This window comes from Theropithecus gelada, chromosome 4 (genome assembly GCF_003255815.1).
Source record: "Theropithecus gelada isolate Dixy chromosome 4, Tgel_1.0, whole genome shotgun sequence".
NCBI classification, from domain to species: Eukaryota; Metazoa; Chordata; class Mammalia; order Primates; family Cercopithecidae; genus Theropithecus; species Theropithecus gelada.
In genome coordinates, this window is record NC_037671.1 from 7,458,630 (window position 1) to 7,476,642 (window position 18,013).

Below are 18,013 nucleotides of genomic sequence, written 5' to 3' on the forward strand. Positions count from 1 at the left end.
AATATCTTGAGAGAGATAATGGAATACAATGTATTCATTTTTTAAAAATATGAAAGAACATTTAAATAATCCTGGAATTTAAAATAAGGTAGCTTACAACAGAAGACTAGGTTGGGAAAATTTCCCAGAGAGAAGGGTAAACAGAAAAAGAGATAGAAAATAGACAAGAAAAAAATAAAAAAATTAGAGAATTGTCCAGGAGTTTCAAAAAGAGAAAATAAAGAAATCATCAGCAAAATTATTCAAGAAAAATCTCCCAGAATTGAAAGACAGTAAGTTTCTAGATTAAAAGGAGCCCACCAAGTCCCAGAAGATAAAATAAACCCACGACAAAGTGCATCCTTGTGATATATAGGAACACTAGGGACAGGGAAAGATTCTACAAACTTCGAGAGAGAGAGAACAACACAGGTCTCATGTAACAAGGCAGAATATAGTGGAGCAAAACTTCTAAATTCCTGAAGTCAAATGTTTTAAAACCTAGAATTTAATACTCAGCCAAACTATCAAAGAAACGAGATGATACGGTAAGGACCTTTTCAGACCTGCAGGGAAAGAGGTGAAGAAATTACTCAGATAATGGGTGGAGGCAGAACTCAAGATGGCAGATGAGTCACTGCTGTGTGGGCAACCCGGGCAGTCTGGAGCAGATCAGAAGATCCAGAAGAGATTTCTTCAAGAAAATGAAATTAAACATACTGAGAGGTATGCCCAATTGAAAGAGCTGGCATTGGATTAGTTACAAGTATACAGAAAAATAAGCAAATAGAACTGGAAGACAATTATTAACTCTATGGAAAATAAAAAAGTGCAACAGGAAGGAAAGGTAATGGTTGTGTACTGCGTGACTCAGCAAGCAATAAACACTGAAAAATGAGCCAACCAAAATTAGAACTTAACTGGATGAAGAGAATGGAGAAGACTTCAATTGTGTTCTTGACCACCGAGTACAGGTGGCCCTCTGTATCCGTGGATTCCACATCTGTGGATTCAACCAACCGATTTGGATAATCTGATTTCAATCAGATTATTTCCAATTGAAAATAGCTGGAAAAACATTGTGTCTGTACTGAACATCCCACTTTGAGAGGCCGAGGCGGGCGGATCACTTGAGGTCATGAGTTTGAGACCAGTCTGGTCAACATGGGGAAACCCCCATCTCTATTGGAAAAAAAAAAAATTAGCCAGGCATGGTAGTACATACCTGTAGTCCCAGCTACTCGAGAGGCTCAGGCAGGAGAATCTCTTGAACCTGGGAGGCAGAGGTTGCAGTGAGCCGAGATGGCACCACTGCACTCCAGCCTGGGCAACAGTGAATGAGACTCTGCCTCAAAAAAAAAAAAAAAAAAAAAAAGCTATGCTCTCTAGTAGATAATCAGAAATAACATGAAAGTAAATAGAAATCCTTTAAACCATTTCTTCCTCACATAAGATATTTTCTGATGGAATCATAAGAAAAGGGGGAAATGTACACAAAACAGGAGGGCTTTGGAAGAAATTAGGATGGTACTACAAAGTGTTTGGGGTTAGGAGCAACTATTCAAGGAATTTCCATTTCCAAGCTACCAACGGTGTATTAGTCCATTCTCACATAAAGAACTACCTGAGACCAGGCACAGTGGCTCACACCTATAATCCCAGCACTTTGGGAGGCCAAGGTGGGTGGATTACCTGAATTCAGGAGTTTGAGACCAGCCTGGTCGACATGGTGAAACCCTGTCTCTACTAAAAATACAAAAATTAGCCGGGTGTAGCAGTGCATGGCTGTAGTCCCAGCTATTCAGGAGGCTCAGGCAGGAGAATCACTTGAACCCAGAGGCAGAGGCTGCAGTGAGCAGAGATCGTGCCACTGCACTCCAACCTGGGCCACAGAGCGATACTTCATCTCAAAAAAAAAAAAAAAAAGAACTACCTGAGACTGGGTATTTTTTACTTTATTTTTCTTTTCTGAGACAGCGTCTTGCTCTGTTGCCCATGCTGGAGTGCAGTAGCACAATCTCGGCTCACTGCAACCTCCGCCTGCCAGGCTCAAGGCATCATCCTCCCACCTCAGTCTCTCAAGTAGCTGCGACTACAGGTGCCTGCCACCACGCCGGGCTAATTTTTGTATTTTTAGTAGAGAGGAGGTTTCACCATGTTAGCCAGGCTGGTCTAGAACTCCTGAGCTCAAGCACTCCATCTGCCTCAACCTCCCAAAGTGTTCGGATTACAGGCATGAACCACCATGCCTGGCCAAGACAGAGTCATTTATAAAGAAGAAAGATTTAATTGGCTCACCATTGGCTTTACAGGAAGCCTGGCCGGGGAAGCCTCAGGAAACAATCATGGTGGAAGGCAAAGGGGAAGCTAGCACGTCTTACTTGGCAGGAGCAGGAGGAACAACAGCAAGAGAAAGAGGAGGTGCTACACACTTTTAAACAACCAGATCTCGTGAGAACTCACTCACTATCATGAGAACACCTGTGCAGGAAACAATCACCTGCCACCAAGCCCCTCCACCAACATTGGGGATTACAATTCCACCTGAGATCTGGGCGCAGACACAGACCCAAACCATAGCCAACGGAAAGCCACAAATACACCACTGCAGTAACTTACTGTGCAGTTACTATGTCCAAAAGCTGGGTGAACGCTTCCCACCATCTGAGGTTCTCTTCAGCCCTCCCCCAAGACTATCAAGTCACCAGCAACCTTCACTTGCCAAGCAGGGTGCCCACTGCTCTGTCCTAGCCTTCCATGACCTTTCAGCAGCACAGGCTTATTGAACAACTCTCTCCTTCACGGAACACTTTCTGTCCTGGCTTTCTGACACCATGTTCTGCTGGTGATGCTCCCTTCCCATTTCCCCAGCATACCCAGCCACCCTACCCTTCTCTGAGCTTAGCTAGCCACAGCAGACTCCTTGTGATCCTCCTGCCGCTATTCTTGCCTGTCTCGGGTCATTCTCCACTCAGCAGCGAGAGTGGATCATTAGAAACACAGGCCAGATCAGACCATCCCTCCCCCTTCTTTTCACTCTTTTTTATTTGTATAAATGTATAGGGTACAGGAGTAATTTTGCCACATACACAGATTGTGTAGTGGTGAAGTCAGGGTTTTTAGGGTATGCATCACCCAAATAACGTACACTGCACACATTAAGTAATCTCCCATCATTCACCTCCCTCCCACCCCCTTTCCCTTCCAAGTGTCCATGGTCATCATTCCACACTCTGTGTCCATGTCTACACATTATTTAGCTCCCACTTATAAGTGAAACATGTGGTATTTGTCTCTGTGTCTGACTTGTTTCACTTAAGAAAATGGCCTCCAGTTCCATCCACAGCAGAATATATGGTTGCAGCAGAATACATGACTTCATTCTTTTCTATAGCTGAATAGTATTCCATTGCATCGCATCCCTCTTAATATGCTCCTATGGCTTCCTACTGCACTTAAATCAAAGGCAAGCTCCTTACCCCAGAGCCTACCTAGAGGTGCACCATATCTGACCCCTTTTCCCCTCCGGATGCTCCCTGGCTGTGGTCACCTTGCTGGCTGCCCCTTGTCTTCCAGCTGTCAGCTCACACACCCCATTCTGAAAGAGGCCTCCCCATCACTCACTCTCACATCACCCTGCTTATTTCCTTCCTGGCACTTACTACAAATTGGAATTCCTGTGTGTCCGTTTACATACGTGGTAATTGTGACTTCTGCCCTGTGATGCAAGCTCCATGACGGTAGAGACTCTGTCTGTCTTGCTCAGGGTCTGGCTCAGAATTAGAACTAAATGAATATTATTTATAATCAATTAGTAATTAATTAGAGGAAAAAACAGACTGACAGAATAAAATAAACAAAAACAAAAGACCCTAGAGGAAACAGATAATGCAGACAGAAGAGAGCTTCAAAACTTTCTAAACTACCTCAGAGTTTGCTCATCAAGAAAGAAAAGAAACACAAGATGCTCACCAAAAAAGCAGATACAAAATAACTTGAGTTTTAAAAATATAATTGACAAATTAAAAATTCAATAAAAGAGCTAGAAGCAAAACACTGATCTCTCAGATTATAAATTTAAAATGCAAAGATTTAGAAAAAATCACTTAAAAAGTTAAGAGACTTAAAAAGATCAATTCAAAAATCCTAATATCCACTTGTGTTCAAGTAAAAGAGAACAGACAACATGCGAGAAGAAAATTATCGCATTTTTCCAGAACAAAGGAAAGATGTGAATCTCCAGGAATCACTAAGTCATGAAAAGGGTAAGTTAAAATGCACACACATGGCCGGGGGTGGTGGCTCACGCCTGTAATTCCAGCACTTTGGGAGGCTAAGGCGGGTGGATCACGAGGTCAGGAGTTCAAGACCAGCCTGGCCAAGATGGTGAAATCCCACCTCTACTAAAAATACAAAAATTAGCCAGGTGCAGTGGCAGCTGTAATCCCAGCCTGTAATCTCAGCTACTCAGGAGGCTGAGGCAGGAGAATCATTTGATCCCGGGGGGCAGAGGCTGCAGTAAGCCGAGATCATGCCACTCACTGCACTCCAGCCTGGGAGACAGCATGAGACTCTGTCTCAAAAACAAAACAACGACAACAACAACAGCACACACATACACAACCCTGGAGCTACCATCATAACGTTTTAGAATGCCAAATATAAAGTTTCCAGAAAGATTAAGTTGCCTACAAAGGAACCAAAATCATGTTGGCATTAGATTTTTAATCAGCAACGCTTGATGCCATAGGACAATAAAGTATTGCCTTTAAGTTTGGGAGAAATTTTATTTTAAACATAAAAGGTTATGTCTTCCTGAGCTATCAATCAATAATTAGAATAAAACCTAGATATTAATGTATAAGCAAAGACTCTGATATTTACCACATAGTGATCTTCTCTGAGAGCATTACTCAAGTGTGCACCCCAGCAAAACAACAAAGGAGTGCAAGAAAGTGACAGACACAGTAGTGTTAACCCAGGAGAGAGTGAAAAGATACCCTAGGGTGATAGCTGTGCAACAGCTGGAAAAAAATAGATCCAAATTAGAACCCAGAAAAATTAGAAAATTCAGCAAGCTCTAAACTAAGTGTATTCATAAGGAAAATTGATTTCCCGCAAGAAATTTTATCACTTAAAAGTTAATAATGTTAGTTATAACATGGATGTATAAAATAATAAAAGTAAGCTGGCACGTATCTTTAGTCCCAGCTACTCAGGAGGCAGAGATAGGAAGATCACTTGAGCCCAGGAGTTCAACTCAGCCTGTAAAAAATAATAGTAATAAAGGTAAATAGTTAAATTATGCTGTCCTTCTTCCTGTCTCCTAAAAATCACTCTTTATTTTTGAGAGTTCTCCTCTCTAAAGTACCTGAGTTTGTAAGCATAGCATCTCATTTCCTTCTCTAGTTATACAATCACATTACGTGGTTCTTCATTGAACAAATATTTATATAATCTTATTATAAACTACGGATATTGGCTTTCAGTTTTTAGAATCAACCTGTAGGCAAAGCATAAAGGACACATATGGTTATAGAAAACAATATGTGTTGTAAACCTAGATGTTGAAATGATGACAGCAGCCAAGAGACAGATGGAGCTGGAACAGTGAAGGGAAATGCAGGGGAACCAATTTTCTCATTTTACAGAGTGAGAATTCAAGGGAAACTCTAACCAATAGGTCAGGATGTGAAAGTCCAAAAATACTACTTAAAGCTACAGTGGTAGCCAAGAGAGGAACTAAAAATAAAATGTGACAAGCAGAAACTAAAGAGGAGGAAAAGAAAGAAACATAAATTAATCATTGTTGTAATGGGGAGACAACAGATACTGTCTAAAAATCATAAATCAAGGAACAGAGGTAAAATCACATCATTTCGAATGTGGCAGTTAACTACCAGAAGAACCAAAAGAGAAAGTTTAAAAAGTTGTATCTCTAAGGAGAAAAACAGGCTGAGGTGGCTGAAGAAAAAGGAAGGCTTGGGCTTTTTTGTTTTGTTTTGTTTTGGTCTCTCTCTCTCTGTCACCCAGTCTGGAGTGCAGTGGCACGATCTCAGCTCACGGCAAACTCTGCCTCCCAGGTTCAAGCAATTCTCCTGCCTCAGTCTTCCAAGTAGCTGAGATTACAAGCATCTGCCCACATCTGGCTAATTTTCATATTTTTAGTAGAGCTATGAGGTTTCACCATGTTGGCCAGGCTGGTCTCGAACTCCTGACCTCAAGCGATCTGCCTGCCTCAGCTTCCCAAAGTGCTGAGATTACAGGCGTGAGCCACTATGCCTGGCCCTGGACTTTTCACTTACGTCTTTCATACCATTTTAAATATCTCTATACCATTACCATGAGAATGTATTTTTTAATAAGTTAAAACATGTATGCAAAATTAATGTGCAATGTAAAATTAAGATAATAATTCTCTAGATATGAGTTAAACACCTTCAAGACTGAAGTTCATCATGGACCAGATGATCTGTAAGATCTCCAGATCTAACATTCTAAAATACCTGGAAAGGCTATTAATTTAACTTCACAAACTGCCCACATCATCTCTTCTGGAAGTACATTGTCAGTGCTCCTGACCCCAACCTTATAAGCAGAGGTAGTCTCCAGGAACATTTCTACTCCCTGCTCTAATTTAAAATACCGGCGAGAATCTGTTTTGAAAACAATCCACAGGACAATATTTTCCCGAAGGTCAGCTTTAGGAGAGGTGGTGCTCTTTCTTAAGAGGATTTATTCTGCACTGTCACATACTGTAAAGTATTCCGTTTGATGCTCACAGTACACAACTCTGAAAGGCGGAGACAGTGTGTACTACTACTTCCATTTAACTTAGGAGGAAACTGAGTCCCAAATACATAAGTTACCAGCCCAAAAGTTCTTCGCACTAAATAACAAAGACAAGAGCTCCAACATGTCTCAGACCCCAAGTACTGATCTCTCCATTAACCTGGTTGCCTCTAACATCTTCAAAAGCCCAATAATCCAAAGACAGACAAATAAGCAACAGGTATATGAAAAGGTGCTTGGCATCACCAACCATCAGGGAAATGCAAATCAAAACTGCAGTAAGATATCACTTCAGTTCTGTTAGGACATTATCAAAAAGGCAAGCAATAAGAAGTGTTGGTGAAGATGCAGAGAAAAGGGAACGCTTGTACATTTTGGTGGGAAGGTAAATCGATAAAGCCATTATGGAAAACAGTATGGAGGTTGCTTTAAAAAAATTAAAAAGGGAGTCTGGGCTCAGTGGCTCATGCCTGTAATCCCAGCACTCTGGGACGCCGAGGTGGGCTAATCACCTGAGGTGGGGAGTTTGAGACCAGCCTGACCAACATGGAGAAACCCGGCCTCTACTGAAAAAAAAAAAAAAAAAAAAAATACAAAACTTGTTGGACACAGTGGTGCATGCCTGTAATCCCAGCTACTTGGGAGGCTGAGGCAGGAGAATCACTTGAACCCAGGAGGTGGAGGTTGCAGTGAGCTGAGATTGTGCCATTGCACTCCAGCCTGGGCAACAAGAACGAAACTCCTTCTAAAAAAAAAATTAAAAATTAAAAAGGGGGCCAGGCACAGTGGCTCACGCCTGTAATCCCAGCACTTTGAGAGGCTGAGGCGGGCAGATCTTGAGGTCAGGAGTTCAAGACCAGCCTGACCAACATGGTGAAACCCCATCACTACCAAAAATACAAAAATTAGCCGGGTGTGTTGGCACATGCCTGTAATTCCAGATACTCAGGAGGCTGAGGCAGGAGAATCACTTGAACCCAGGAGGCGGAGGTTACAGTGAGCCGAGATCGCACTACTGCACTCCAGCCTGGGTGACAGAGTAAGAAACGAAACGAAACAGAGTGGAATGGTGGTTACCAGTGGCTGAGGGGAGGGGAGACGCGGAGATGTTGGTCAAGGAGTACAAATTTTCAGTTATGCAAGATGAATAAGTTCTGGAGATCTAATATATAGCCTGGTGACTACTGTTAACAATACTGCTTTGTATACTTAAAATTTGCTAAATGCGTAGACCTTCAGTGTTCTCACCACACACACTAACTCTTTAGAGAATAGAAAAAGAAGGAACACTATGCAGACTCGTTTTGTGAGCAATTGCAAGCTTGGTATAAAAAAATGTAAACAAGGTCAATATTGGAAAGAAAAACTGAAGGTCAATCTCCTTCATGAACATAAATGCAAGAATCCTGAACAAAATATTAGCAAACTGAATCCAACAATTAAAATTTTTAAAAACTGACCAAGTTGGGTTTATTCCAGGAATGAAATTTAGATCATTAGAATATACATTAATGTAATTTAGCTTATTAGTTGGAGAAAAATTATGTTGTGATCTTTTTTTTGAGACGGAGTCTCACTCGGTCACCCAGGCTGGAGTACAGTGATACAATCTTGGCTCACTGCAACCTCCGCCTCCCGGGTTCACACCATTCTCCTGCCTCAGCCTCCCAGGTAGCAGGGACTATAGGCACCCACCATCATGCCCAGCTAATTTTTTGTATTTTTAGTAGAGATGGGGTTTCACAGTGTTAGCCAAGATGGTCTCAATTTCCTGACTTCATGATCCGCCCACCTTGGCCTCCTAAAGTGCTGGGATTACAGGCTGAGCCACTGCGCCTGGCCTATGTTGTGATCTTGAGATGAGTAAGCATGTGATAAAATTCAAAACAACATTCAGTTGTTTTTTCAGACAAAAAGTAAAAAAAATAAAATCACTTACACACTAGAAACAAAAAGGAATGTTCTTAACATGATAAGCGTATCTTCAAAGTAATGAGCAAAAAAAGAGTTTTTCAATTATGAAATACTAACACATACTTTTAAAAATCAGGCATAATAAGATGTTACACAATCCTCAGTTCTACTCAGTGCTGCATTGGAATTCTAACCTGTGCAAAAATAAGAATACAAGCAAAGATAAGGAAAATAATACAGATTCAAAAAATATCTGTCATTATATGCAGGTATTATGTTCTACACAGAAAACTTCCAGTTATCTATACTTAGTCCATTCTCATGCTGCTAATAAAGACATACCCAAGACTGGGTAATTTATAAAGAGGTTTAATTGACTCACAGTTCAGCGTGGCTAGGGAGGCCTCAGGAAACTTACAATCATAGTGAAAGGGGAAGCCAACACGTCCTTCTTCACATGGCAGCAGGTAGAAGAATGAAAGCCGAGCAAAGGGGGAAGCCCCTTATAAAACCATCTGATCTCATGAGAACTTATGTACTATCACGAGAGCAGGATGGGGGGAACCACCTCCGTGATGCAGTTATCTCTACCTGCCCCCTCTCATGACGTGTGGGGATTATGGGACTATAATTCAAGATGAGATTTGGGTGGGGACACAGACAAAGCATATCATATACATTATTAGAAGTAATGAAAGAGTTTAGTAAGTTTCCCAGGCATAAAATCAACAAGTGCATCAACTGCATTTCTAAACACCAGCCAAAAAACAGGTGCAAAATACAATTTTAAAATATATTATTTACAGTAGCAACAACAAAATAAGGTACCAAAGAATAAGTCTAGTGAAAGAGACACAAGACCTTTTGGCAGAAAGTTATAAAACTTTAGTGAAAGGTCTTAAATAGGACCTAAATAAAGAGAACAGCATCACTTTTTCCATGGATGGGAAAATTCAATATCTTAAAGATCAATCAGTTCTCCCCTAAACTTTCATATGGATTCCATGTAATTCTTTTTTGTTTTGTTTTGTTTTGTTTTGTTTTGTTTTGTTTTTTTGAGATGGAGTTTTGCTCTTGTTGCCCAGGCTGGAGTGCAATGGCACAATCTTGGCTGACTGCAACCTCCACCTCTCAGGTTCAAGCGATTCTCCTGCCTCAGCCTCCCAAGTAGCTGGGATTACAGTGCCCACCACCCTGTCTGGCTAATTTTTTTTCATATTTTTGGTAGAGGCAGGGTTTCCCCATGTTGGGCAGGCTTGTCTCGAACTCCTGACCTCAGGTGATCCACCTGCCTCGGCCTCCCAAAGTGTTGGGATTACAGGCGTGAGCCACTGTGCCCGGCCGATTCAATGTAATTCTAACAAAAATACCAGTAAGACATTTCATAGAACTTGGCAAACATTCTAAAATGTATAAAGAAGAGCCAATGACCAAAAGCTGAGACAAGGGAAAGTGTTCTGCCAGAAATGACATATTATAAGTAACTAGATTGTGTGTTATTAGCATGAGGATGAAAAACAGACCAACGGAACAAAAAGAGAACCCAGGAAGTGATCCACATTTAAAACAATGATATATGATAGATCTAGTATTGCAGATCAGAGGGGCTATCCATATAGGAAAAAAAAAAAAGTGAAAACGGATTTCTGTCCCATACCATACATAAAAATCAATTTCAGGTGTATCAGGAACCAAAACAGGAAAAGCAAAACTTTAAAACATTTAGAGAAAATACAAAAGAATATTCTAATGACCTGTGAGTAGGGAAAGATTTTTAATCAAGCAAGAAAAATACAAACCATAAAGAAAAAAATTAATAAAACTGACTAATAAAAAGAATGCTATTGAGTAAAATCACCATTAGGAGGGTAAAAAGATAAGCCTCAATCTGAGAAGACACTCATTGTTATAACTATGAATCATTGTACAGAATATGAAGAGTATGCTACAGAATAAGAAAGAAAAAAATGAAATGTACAGAAGGCTTAAACAGGCATATCTGTGAAAAGCAAATATGAATGGCCAAGATATCTACAAAGACATACTCAACCTCAGTATTGATCAGGGAACTGCAAATTAGAATGACAATAAAATAGATTTTCAAAAACAGAAGCCCAACAAAATCAAGCATTGCCAAAAGTTTAGAACCACAGATACTCTCATACATTCCTGGCAGGAGCTGGCTCAACCACATTAGAAATTAGCATTACTTCATGCACCAGATACTATTCACTGGTTTGCTCAACTTTTATTCCAACTTCTCCTAGGGTGCCTTCCTATATTTCAAAGGGCAGAAAACTAAAAACTCCATTTGCAAGACACCCTTATAGCTAGGGTTCCATATACGATTGAAGTTTGACCCATCCAATGCTCTCAGTGAGACTTGAACTGAGTTAAGTGAAGAGAGAGAGGCAGGGCTGAGGGTATTCGTTTTACTGGCAGGGATTAAAATGGTGGTTTCCCAATTTTAGAAGGTGATTTCAGAGCTGTTTGGTTCTGGAGCCAGCAGGTCTGACAGTGGCTTCTTGATTTAGCTGAAGTGGCCCCTAACTGTGCCCAAGGCACTGTGGCTTTGGAGTCAGATTGTATTGGCAGCTTTCCAATTCAAAACACAGCTTCCCATTGAAGGGAAAAGTGGCAGCTTTCTTGGTGGCTCAGTGTGGCTTTGGTGTGGCCTCGGGAATTATCACTAGAAGTTCAATCTTGAGTCTATTTCTTTAATCCTCCCAACAATTCTATAAACGATCAATCATCTATCATAAATCCCTTTCTACTTTAATGAATGAGGGTGCATTCTGCTGTTTGTCCTCTACCTGAATCAATACACCAGCAAAGTTGTACTTGTATATACTATGCAGCCCAACAATTGTTTTCCTAGGTATAGACCCTAAAGAAACTCTTGGATATGTAAACCACAAATACATACAAGGATACTTATCGCAGCACTGTTTGTAATGAAAAACTGGAGACAACACAATATCTATCAAGAGTAGCATGGACAAGTAAGTGGTAATATAATCAAGAGAATACTACACAAATACGAAAATGAATAACTTATCTGTGGATAAATTGCAAAAATAATGTTGAGTGAAAATAACTCGTAACAGGCTATACACAGTATGATTTGATTTATATAAGTTTAACACTAAACAATATATTATTTGGAGGCATAAACATATATATGTACCAGATAGATAGATAGATAGATAGATAGATAGATATTTGGAGGTACATTGGTACATATGTATTTGGAGGTGCATTGGTGTACATGTATTTGGAGGTGCATTGGTGTACATGTATTTGGAGGTGCATTGGTGTACATGTATTTGGAGGTGCATTGGTGTACATGTATTTGGAGGTGCATTGGTGTACATGTATTTGGAGGTGCATTGGTGTACATGTATTTGGAGGTGCATTGGTGTACATGTATTTGGAGGTGCATTGGTGTGTATGTATTTGGAGGTGCATTGGTGTGTATGTATTTGGAGGTACATTGGTGTATATGTATTTGGAGGTACATTGGTGTATATAAATAAATATAAAGAAAATACAGGAAGCATTTGACACAGACTTCAGGAAAATCACTGCTTCTGGCAGGAAGAGGCAGGGGAGTTACCAGAAAGGGTCATACAGGAGGCTTCAAGGGTACTGGTGGTGTGTCATTCCAAAGCTGTGAATGTGGGCTGGTATTCATTCAAGTCTGCAGGTATATCATATACTCTTCTGTACATATAATTTATTTGATAATTTAAATTATATTTAATTTAAATATAATTTACCATGTTAAAGAAAAATAATGAGAAGGCAAGAAAAAAATGAAAGTGTTAACACAACCAACCACATGATTTCAATTCTGTCCTAAAGATATACCCACACATAAATGAAATGACTGAAGTATGAGGTTATTATTGCAACACTATTTGAAATAACAAGAGATTGGAAATAACATAAATATTTATAAATTTGGAACAATGGTACATTCAACATAGTGAAGTAGGGTACAATCTTAAAGTATATGAAAAAATTCTATCCATTGATGTGGTGTGATCCTCAGTGTGTGTTCAGTGAAAAATTCATGGTGAATAATAATGAGATTAACAGCTTTTTTTTTTAAAAAAGAAAAAATATATAATATAATGCTATTAAATAATATAATAGCATAATATAATAGTAATATACACATATAAATGGCCTTTATTTATAAAAAGAAACGCTAAAAGAATACATTAGAAACCGACAAAAATGATTACCTAGTCAACTCTGGACACATGACCTATGAGTTAGCCCTGCTCTGCAAGGAGCAGTTTTTTTAAATAAAAGATAAAAACAAACAGCAGAAAACGCTTACTTACAGGAGAGCGGCAGAATTGAAAAGAAGAGATTAGAGACAAGCTTCTCTAAGTATATGTCTTCATATAGTTTTAATTTTTAAACCATGTGAAGATTTTTACATACTCAAATAATAAACTTAAACCCTATGGGAAAAAAAAAATGAAGCAAATCCTGGAATTGAAAACAAACTAAACTAAATAAAACTAGTAATATTGTAAATAACCATCCAAAGGAAAGAGCTCCTTCTAGGGACTTTGAAGTTAGTACTTTATACATGCTTGGTGGCATACTGCTGCAGACCAATCTTAAATTTCATTTAGCAGTTCTATTGCTAGTAAAAATATTAGTATGTTATTTTGAAGCAGTCTCTATTTCCCTCTCTTTCAGTGATAATTTTCTCTCTCTCTGAGAGAGTGAGAGAGAGAGAGAGAGAGAGAGAGAGAAAGAGAATGCAAACAACTAATTATGGTAATATTGGGAACTAAAATAACAGTATAGAGAGAAAAGAGATATAGGGAGAAAATCAAAGGTGTTAAATAAAACAATGCAATGTTGAATTGTTACATTTGGAAATATCGATACAAACTCAAAATCTTTCAGCTATATATTTCCTCTCTCTGCCCACTGAAAGGGCCTGTGAAAACTCAGCAGCCATGAGCACACACAAAGCACAAGTTTTGGTAACTAAATACCATTTTTCCACTGAAAGGACGCAGAACTCCTTGAAGAAATGGCTAACCCAGGTGTGGGTTAAGGAATGCAGAACATGAATCTGGGCCATCTTGTGGCAGAAACTAAGAAAACGTTCAAAAATTAGAGGGACATGTTAAAAGGACCCAGAAGCAAGCTCAAAGACGCTTCCACTGGATGCATTTTAGACAATTTCATATAAAAAACTACAATGACTGTAACTGAATAAAACACATTGAATATATTTTTTAAATCCATGAGCCCATATGACAAGAGAGTGACTATTATCTCAACTTCTGGCTCTGAAAATTGCAATTAAAGGGAAGGAAATAACAATTTATCTAGCATTTACAGGCAAATGCTAGCTAACAAATACAGAAGGAATTGTAAAATTAGAATTCCTTTTTTTTTTTCTTGAGATAGAATCTTGCTCTGTTACCCAGGCTTGAGTGCAGTGGCACGATCTCAGCTCACTGCAACCTCCCGGGTTCAAGTAATTCTCGTGCCTCAGCCTCCCAGTTGCTGGGATTACAGGTGCCTGCCACCATGCCCGGCTAATTTTTGTAGAAAATCACCAGTAATTGTTTTCTCATAATTGATCCAAGCAAAAATAATCAATGGATGCTAAAAAGCCTTAAACACAAGTTGATGATGGTGAACTAGTTTTTCCCACAATAGCTAAGAATTATCCCACAGATTACTCCCCAGTCTCAAAGGTGAAAATGTAACTTTACAATGGAGATAGCTGGCTGTCAGCACCTTAAACCAATGATCATAACATCACTAATAGTAGGACACTGGTCAGTATGTGCCTCCTTATGTGGCACAGTATGAAGTGCGCAGCATCCCCATGAGGTTTCTCACCAAACAGGTTTAGTTTCAATCTAAGTAAGCCTTCAGTTTATTGTAACTTCCAGATACAGAACACAGGAGACAGAGGAACAAGACAAGTGATACTATGGAAAACCCATCAGACAAATCCAGAATGTGGACATTCTTAAGTAGCCCAATCTCTCTTCATCAAGTCGACATACTTGGGAGGAGGGGAAGGGAAGGAATGATTGTTCTAGAAAAAGAGGAATGCTCTTGATTAGATCTTGTTTTGAACAAACCAGATATATAAGATACTTTGGGGACAACTGGGGAAATCTTTTTTTTTGAGAGGGAGTCTCGCTCTGTCGCCCAGGCTAGAGTGCAGTGGCGCGATCTTGGCTCACTGCAACTTCTGCCTCCTGGGTTCAAGCGATTCTTCCGCCTCAGCCTCCCAAGTAGCTGGGACTACAGGCGCGCACCACCACGCCTGGCTAATTTTTGTATTTTTAGTACAGACAGGGTTTCACTATATTGACCAGGCTAGTCTTGAACTCCTGACCTTGTGATCCAACTGCCTCAACCTCCCAAAGTGCTGGGATTACAGGCGTGAGTCACCACACCCGGCCTAATGTGAGGAAATCTTATACACTGGAGCATAATTATTTAGTTGAGTTAGGTGTTATATTGTTATATGGTTATGCAGGAGAATATCATTTTGAGAGATATATGCTAAAGTATTTAAAGGTGAAGTTTTTTTATGTATGTAACTTTTAAATGTTTAGAAAAAATAGTATATACATGCATATATGTAATGTTTTCATATGAAGCAAATATGTAGTGAAATGTAAAAAAAATTGTTAAATATGGCCAGGCACAGTGGCTCACACCTGTAATCCCAGCACTTTGGGAGGCCAAGGTGGGTGGATTGCTTGAGCTCAAAAGTTTGAGACCAGCGTGGGCAACATGGTGAAATCCCGCCTCTACAAAAAATACAAAAAAAAAAATTAGCTCTGTGCGATGGTGCATGCCTGTACTCCTACTCCCAGCTACTCTGGAGGCTCAGGTGGGAGGATCACTTAAGCCCAGGAGGCAGAGGCTGCAGTGAGCCAAGATGGCGCCACTGCACTCCAGCCTGAGCAACAGAGCCAGAACGAGGGTTCTGAGTATAGATACATGTATGAACTAAAGAAAGCAGCTGGGCGTGGTGGCTCACACCTGTAATCCCAGCAATTTGGGAGGCCAAGGCGGGCAGATCACCTGAGGTCAGCAGTTCAAGACCAGCCTGGCCAACATGGTAAAACCCCATCTCTATCAAAAATACAAAAAAAATCAACTGAGTGTGATGGTGCACGCCTGTAGTCCCAGCTACTTGGGAGATTGAGGCAGGAGAATCGCTTAAACCCAGGAGGCACAGCTTGGAGTGAGCCGAGATCGTGCCACTGCATTCCAGCCTGGGCGACAGAATGAGACTCTGTCTCAAAAAAAAAAAAAAGCAAGCAAGAAAAAAGATCAAGTTATCAATAGTTAGAAAATGACACTGAAAACAGACCTATCTCACATTCCTGTGACAGAACCATTTCACTCTGAATCCACTGTCGGAAGCTTTGCTAGGTTGTTTGGACAACTGAGAGATTCTGAGCTTCCTGGAGACTGTCCCTCTCTCACTAGCAAGAATACACCAAAAAAGATGGCCCTCTGAAAATAGTTTTTAAAAGGTTCAAAATCGAAGCCCCCTCACAGGGGTTTAGCAATGACAGGTTCTGAAACTCAATTACTTGAAACATTTCTTCTACACCAAAGAAAGTTAAACCTCACCTTTGAAGGGTCTCAACTTTAATCATAATAATCAGTGATTCTGGGCTTAATCAGTCTTTGCAGAGTAATTGGATTTCTTTCTTTCTTTTTTTTTTAAGAGTCTTGAGTTCAAGTGGCCAAGGCAAGATGGGTCAAAGTCAGAGTGGTGGTCATGGTCCTGGAGGTGGCAAGAAGGATGACAAGGACAAGAAAAAGAAATATCAACACCCTGTACCAACTAGAGTGGGGAAAAAGAAGAAGAAAACAAAGGGACCAGATGTTGCCAGCAAACTGCCACTGGTGACACCTCACACTCAGTGCTGGTTAAAATTACTGAAGTTAGAGAAAATTAAAGACTATCTTCTCATGGAGGAAGAATTCATTAGAAATCAGGAATAAATGAAACCATTAGAAGAAAAGCAAGAAGAGGAAAGATCAAAAGTGGATGATCTGAGGGGAACCCCAATGTCAATAGGAACCTTGGAAGAGATCATCAATGACAATCATGCCATCGTGTCTACATCTGTGGGCTCAGAACACTACGTCAGCATTCTTTCATTTGTAGATAAGAATCTGCTGGAAACTGGCTGCTCAGTCCTGCTCAACCACAAGGTGCATGCTGTGAGAGGGGTGCTGATGGATGACACGCATCCCCTGGTCACAGTGATGAAGGTGGAAAAGGTCCCCCAGGAGACCTATGCTGATACTGGGGGGTTGGACAATCAAATTCCAGAAATTAAGGAATCTCTGGAGCTTCCTTTCACCCATGCTGAATATCATGAAGAGACGGGTATAAAGCCTCCTAAGGGGGTCATTCTCTATGGTCCACCTGGCACGGGTAAAACCTTGTTAGCCAAAGCAGTAGCAAACCAAACCTCAGCCACTTTCTTCAGAGTGGTTGGCTCTGAACTTATTCAGAAGTACCTAGGTGATGGGCCCAAACTTGTACAGGAATTGTTTCAAGTTCCTGAAGAACATGAACCGTCCATTGTGCTTATTGATGAAACTGGCGCCATTAGGACAGAAAGATATGACTCAAATTCTGGTGGTGAGAGAGAAATTTAGCAAACAATGTTGGAACTGTTGAACATGTTGGATGGATTTGATTCTAGGGGAAATGTGAAAGATACCATGGCCACAAACCGAATAGAAACTTTGGATCCAGCACTTATCAGACCAGGCCGCGTTAGCAGGAAGACTGAGTTCCCCCTGCCTGATGAAAAGACTAAGAAGCGCATCCTTCAGATTCACCCAGCAGGATGATGCTGGCCGATGATGTAACCCTGGACGACTTGATCGTGGCTAAAGATGACCTCTCTGGTGCTGACATCAAGGCAATCTGCACGGAAGCTGATCTCATGGCCTTAAGAGAACTAGAATGAAAGTAACAAATGAAGATTTCAAAAATCTAAAGAAAATGTTTTTTATAAGAAACAGGAAGGCACCCCTAAAGGGCTGTCTCTCTAGTGAACCACAGCTGCCATCAGGAAAATGGATGGGAGATTTATGAATCCCTGAAAGGGATGAGGCTGGGGGAGTTGCCCAGAGGAATCCCTGTTCCCACTGATTTTTATTTGCAAAACATCCTGTGTCTTTTGGAGTACAATGTGTAAGTGCCCATTGGGTGGCCTTCTTCTGTTGGTCACTGTGCAGCAGTCTGCTTCTCAATAAAGTGTGTTCTTTCACCCAAAAAAAAAAA

General features: G+C 40.3%; 1 pseudogene across 1 annotated transcript; it reads left to right on the forward strand.

The window, feature by feature from the left end:
* Positions 1-16,435: 16,435 nt before the first annotated feature.
* LOC112623214 lies at positions 16,436-17,781 on the forward strand (annotated as a pseudogene). The gene has a single exon (XR_003119104.1). The product of XR_003119104.1 is annotated as a 26S proteasome regulatory subunit 4 pseudogene (transcript).
* The last annotated feature ends 232 nt before the right edge of the window (positions 17,782-18,013 follow it).